Source organism: Macaca nemestrina, chromosome 2 (assembly GCF_043159975.1).
Source record: "Macaca nemestrina isolate mMacNem1 chromosome 2, mMacNem.hap1, whole genome shotgun sequence".
Taxonomy (NCBI): Eukaryota; Metazoa; Chordata; class Mammalia; order Primates; family Cercopithecidae; genus Macaca; species Macaca nemestrina.
In genome coordinates, this window is record NC_092126.1 from 170,723,399 (window position 1) to 170,730,079 (window position 6,681).

A 6,681-nucleotide genomic window follows, 5' to 3' on the forward strand; every position below is an offset into this window, starting at 1 on the left:
TATAAAGAATTGGTTAAATGAATGTTTAAAAACTAAGATGAAAAGATGATACAACACTGAAGTAACACAGAGATAACCGCTGAAAGCAGTTACAATCCCTGGAACTGGAGAAACCAGGCAAAGAAATTTGGGGTTATCAGAATTTAGATTTTTAGAGAAAGGGACTTACAGAATTGGGACCTAGACCTCTAAGGACAGAACACCATCCCCGTGCTGCTAGTACCTCTGAGGGTTGCTCTGAGCATGTGTCAAAAAGAGTCAGGGACTGGAACCAACTGCCATTACCTGGAGTGAAGACAGTGTTGGGCAACACTGCCAGGGACAATGGAGCAGAGAAGAATCTTCTCTCCTGGTCTTGCCTTCAACCTCCCTCTAGTGGCCCATATTGGTATATCTACAGGCTAGCCAAGTAGTTTGCAGAGTCCTAGTCCCAGCATCACAGAGCAAATATAGAAGCATGGGATTAGAGCTGAAAGGCCATAGGGGAATAAGCCAAAAGGTATGTCTCTGTGCATATGCATATCATGTGCACGCACACACACAAACATCTTGGTACACAGCATTCTGGCATTAAAAATAATTTTTTTCGCTAAGCAAGGTGGCTCACGCCTGTAATCCCAGTACTTTGGGAGGCCGAGGTGGGGGGATCACCTGAGGTCAGGAGTTCAAGACCAGCCTGGCCAACATCGTGAAACCCCGTCTCTATTAAAAACACAAAAATTAGCCAGGCACGGTGGGTGCCTGTAATCCCAACTACTTGGAAGGCTGAGGCAGGATAATCGCTTGTTCCCAGGAAGTGGAGGTTGCAGTGAGCCGAGATAGTGTCACTGCACTCCAGCCTGGGTGAGGAAAGTGAAGCTCTGTCTCAAAAAAAATAAAATAAATAAAATAAGTAAATAAATAAAAATAATAAATAATTTTTTCTCATTACAACAATACTTCTTTTTTTAATATAAAAAAATAAGCTCATAGAAGAAAAAAAAATTTATCCTACTGCCAGAAAAACAACCATTCATTTATATCCTCCCAGACCTTTTCCTCAACGTGTGGATATGCATTTTTTTTCAAGGAATGACATACAGTTTTCTGAACTGCTTAAAAAAAAATCTTAATGTATCATTAATAATTGCTCACATGAATACATATTTATTTACAACAGTGGGTTTTAAACTGTTCTAGGAAATATCTTGGGCAAGTACCTCAGGAAATGGCCCCTCAAAATTGCCTTAATGGGAGGGCCTTGCATTCCCCCATACATCCTTAACCACTGCAATCTTGCTTTTATATATTTGTTTTACATAGTAGGTTTCTATGTAAGATTTTGTGGGGAATAAAAATTTCCACTGCCAAAATATTAGGAAGTAATCGAATTATTGTGAGGATACAATGTCACTTTCCTTTTTCATGATTACAACAAAGAATAACTTTGCACCTAAATTTTTGTGTGAAGCCCTAGTAACACTAGACACTGTGCTTTTTACTCTTTGTCTATTTGATAGAAGCTAAAAATTATTTTAATTTGTATTTTGTGAATTACTAATGAGATGGCCAACATTTTACATTTAATGGTCATTTGTATCTGTTACAGCCTTTTTTTTTTTTTTTTTTTTTTTTTTGCAGTCTAGAGATTTGTTTACAGTATGGCCCTAAAACCTTACTTCTAATGTACATAGCCTGTGCTTTTTCCATGTCCCCTGATTCAAGGAAGCTCGGATTTCAACATCCATTGCTCATCCAGAACACCATCTCCCTGCTCTCCTCCACTCTTGGTAATGATCTCAAGTCCTCCTCCACTGAGAACACAGAAGCTGCCCATCACTCCATTCCAAATAGATCCATATCTATACTATTTGTATTTTTCTTCCTGGCTCGCAAAATAAAAGGTTTTGATATTTAAGTTAACTCCTTTACTTCAGCACTTGATTTCATCCCTGCTTGTCTCTTCTGGTTTCAAGAATGGTATCTGGCAAACAACTGATGCTCAGAAACTTTGTTGAATGAGTAATGGGTCTTTCTCCATCCATTTTCTCCTTTTTGTAATATCCAGCTTCTTTCACACTTTGAATTCTTCCCTTTAGCCTATATATATGTTTGATCAAGTCATTTTCCATCCATGATGGTCAGCTTTATGTGTCAACTTGGCTAGGCTGTAGTACCCAGTTATTCAATCAAATATTAACTTAGGTGCTACTGTGAAGGTATTCTGTAGAAGTGATTAATGTCTACAGTCAGTTGACTTTACTAGAGGGGATTATTCTGGGTAATGTGGGTGAGCCTGATCCAATCAGTTGAAAGGCCTAAGGAATAGGACTTAGGTTTTCCTGAAGATGTGAAGAAAGAAGAAATTCCACCTGTGGACTTCCTCTTCAGCTCCTGCCTGAGAGTTTCCAGCCTTACGAATTTCACACTTTCCTATCTGACCCCTACAATGGTATAAGTCAATTTCTTTCTGTAAATCCCTTTATATATATCCCACTGTTTCTCTTTGGCTGGTGGAATCCTGACTGGTACACTATCCTTAAAATCAGAACAAAACAAAACAATACTCTTTTTGATCCTGCATCTCTCTGTCACCAATAAACTTTGTTTTCCCTTCTATCTAAGCTACTAAAAATATTGTCCTATATTCACTGTCTCTACTTCATCCCTTTGCAATCACTTTGGAGCTATAGTCCCATTTATTCAACTGGTGAACTGCACATTTTCTCATGGATAGCCATGGGCAATCTCAAACTCAGTACATCAAAAGTCATCTTATCACCCTTGCCACCTACCTAAATCTATTCTTCTTCTGAATGTCATACTTCAAACTTAAGGTGAAAACCTGGAAGTCATTTGTATTAGTCCATTCTCACATTATTATAAAGAACTACCTGAGATTGGGTAATTTATAAATAAAAGAAGTTTAATTGACTCACAGTTCTGCAGGCTGTACAGGAAGCACAACTGGGGAACCCTCAGGAAACTTACAATCATGGAGGAAGGTAAAGGGGAAGCAGGCACATCTTACATGGCCAGAGAAGGAGAGAGAGAGAGCAAAGGGGGAGGTGCTACACACTTTTAAACAACCAGATGTCATGAGAACTCACTATCATGAGAACAGCAAGGGGAATTTCTGCCCCCACTATCCAATTGCATCCCACAAGGCCCCTCCTCCAACATCGGGGGTTACAATTCAACATGAGATTTGGGTAGGGACACAGACCCAAACCATATCATCATTCTAGACATGCAAATACGTAAATAGGTTGAGCATCTTTAATCTGAAAATCCAAAATCTGAAGTGCTCCAAAATGCCAGACTTTTTGAGTACTTGACATGACGATACAAGTTACCCTGAACACATTAATTTTCACTGCATTAATGGTATATCATTTTTCTTACTATTAAGCACATATGTGTGAATAAGTAGAAGAAAATGATTACTTAACAGTAGCATATAAATTCAGAGTCAGGAATGATGTTGACACCAAACAACCACAAATTGTCCACATGGGTAATTAAGATGTACACAAACTTTGTTTCATTTACGAAATTATTAAAAATATTACATGACACTTTCTTCAGGCCGCGTGTTTAATGTGTGTATGAAACACAAATAAATTTCATGTTGGTACTTGGGTCCCATACCCAAGCTATCTCATGTATATTTGCAAATATTCCAAAATCTTAAAAAATTGGAAATCTGAAACAATTTTGGTCCCAAGCATTTCAGATAAGGGATACTCTCAACCCATGCTAGACATCTAAATACTGTCTATATCCAGTAGAAATGCTTGAAGGTTTGGGCCTTCATTGTTTTTGGCCTTAGCTTTTGTAATAGAACAGATGGGCCTTACTTCCAACATCTTCCCTCCCAAATTTGTTCTTCAGAGTGCTCTTCTGAGGCAAGGTGACAAAAACTGCTCTGCCTAAGACTCAGTGAGTGACTCCTTTATCACCTATAGCAAGGGCATGTCAACCTAGATTACCATCACAAAGACCTTTTAGAAACAGCCCTACTCAGAACTAACGAGTAAGAATTTCCAAAGTGGGACCTGAAAATCTCTACTTTTAAAAGTTATCCAGGCAATTTTGATAATCATTTGGGTTTCTGAACTACTGGTCTTCAGGTAAAAATCCAAATTCTTCCCATGATCTGACACCAGTATTTCCAGCTCCATCCCTCAGCACAAATCATGTCCCAGCAGTAACAATTCAGGACTAGTGATTCTTCAAACCCATGCTGCTTAACATCTCTCTGTAGGAATATCGTTCTTCCCTTAACTGCCTGGGGACTTCTTATTCATCCTTCAGAAGACTCTATTCAAGCATCATCTAACCTCATATCCAGCCAGTAAATATCTACTGAGGCCCTACTACATGCCAGGCTCTGAACTAAGCATTGAGATAGAAAGACCAGTTAGCTATGTCAGTGGTAGTTCTCGCTTTCAGTAGGTTCATATGCCACTGGAGAAACAGACATGAAAGTAAACAAAGAAATATAATACAGCAAGGTAAATTATGTGAGAGAGGCTCTGGTAGTCTGAATAAAGATCCCTCCACCTTACACCCAAAGACGTTCACATTCTAATTTCCATAATCTGTAACTATGTTACCTTGCACTGAGAAGGGATTTCTAGATACATAACCAGACTGCTTGAGATTTCAGCACCCCAGCATTTTTGTGTGTGTGTGACTGAAATAATAAAAGGTTTGATCAGGCCCTTCCTTGCCTGTACATGTTAACCACCCGCTTTTTGCCCAGTATTCCTTGTTCCCACAATGTAATTATAAACTGTTGATGTACTGTTTCTTTGTGAAGCAGAAGGAGATAACTTCAGGGTCATAAGAATAGTTTGCAGAAGGAATGAATTCCTTAAAGGACATTGCAACCAGCTGCCATGTACATACGGCTGCACAAGGTATTATCTGAAATGGAAGAAACACAGACTTTTCCCCTGGATTCCTTGAAACTCCCTCTCCATTACTCTCTAGCTTCATAAAAACTCCCCGCTTCTTTTTTGGTATTGTGGATCTGAGAGATCTTGCTCTCTTGCCCTCTCGCTTTGGTCCAATAGAATAAATACTTCTCTCTCTCCAAGCACCAGTATCTCAGTATTTGGCATCAGCTGCCCATCCGGGACATGAGCCTGAATTTGGAGTTCTAAAACAGATGTGATTAAGTTAAATATTCTGAGATGGAGTGACTATCCTGATTATCTTGATGGGCTCAATGTAATCACAGGGGTGTTTTTAAGAGGGAGGCAGGCAGGAGGGTGAGAGAGAGGAAGAGGAGGAGACTGAAAAATGTCATGCTGACAATGAAGATGGAGGATAGTGAAATAAGCCAAGGAATGAAGGCAGCCTCTAGAAGCTGGAAAAGGAAAGGAAATGAATTCTTCCCTAGAGATTCTGGAAAGAACCAGCCCTGTCAACTTCAGTCCAATGAAATTAATTTTGGACTTCTGACCTCCAGAAATGAAAAATAACTTCTACTTATTTCAAGTCATTAAGTTTGTGGTAATTTGTTAAAGCATCAGTAGAAAACGAATACATAAGCCAACATAGAGCACTGTGGTAATACATTAAAGGGGCCTCTATATCAAATTATGGAGTGAGAATGGGGTGTTTAGGAAGAATTACCCAAAGTGAAGACCCCAAAGCTGAGGAAGGGAGATTGTTTCCGAGGATGACCCAGGTAGAGTAAGGAGATGTGTAAATGCGCACAGAAAGAGCATGGAAAGTGTTTCAATAAAGTAAGACTGTTTGCATGAAATAGTAGTAATAACATCAACAATATTAACTATGGTACATGGTTATTGTTTGTATGCCAGAAGTGCCTTGGCATTTTACAAGTCTGTGAGATTGATACTATTATTATCATCTTCATTTTACCCACAGGGATACTAAGGTCTGGAGGAGGAGGTAAGTAAATTTCCTGAGATCACCGAGCTAGTAAACAGCAAAGCTAGAACTAGAACCTTGGCAGTCTGTTTCTAAAACACTGTTTTTCTAATACGTTACTGTGGGAGTCTTAAGAACTTAAGGGGGCATTAGCAAGGCTGAGGATAAATGAATTATTAGAAAGATATTAATGAGGTAAGGATCACTAGAGCTTGGAATATGATCTTGTCTTGGAGACTGACAAAAGTGGGAATGACAGACAGGTGTCTTCCAAGTTTCTTTGATGTGATCTCGGTTTTGCTGTGGGTCAAGACATAAAGGAGCCTTCCTTTACCACTCAAAGCAAATCACTTGTTCTTGGCTAAAAATTCCACACCTTGCATAAACCTCTTTATTTCATTTCTTCCTTTTTCCCCTAATGTCTGAGGCAGAGTTGGGGGTAAAAGAACCAACTCACCTCTGGGCCTCATTTTCCATATTTGTAAAATGCCTGGAAGTATTTAATAGTTCCAAACGTGGTTGTGCTTCCGAATCCCCTGCGTGAAGTTTAAACAAAATGCAGATTCCTCACCCCATTCTCAGAGATTCTGTTGGTTAGTATTGGGATGGCGCTTTTTTTCTCCCATGATTCTACGCGGCCACGTATTGGTAACCAATGTACAGATTACGGGGTCCTTCCCAGTCCCACGCGTTTACTCCGTGAAGGCCGCCTCCCGCCCGGCTCCTGGCCCCGCCCGAGCCCCGCCCCCTGCTCCCTTCAGGCCTGGACTAGGTCCCATCGCCCCACCTCCGGTC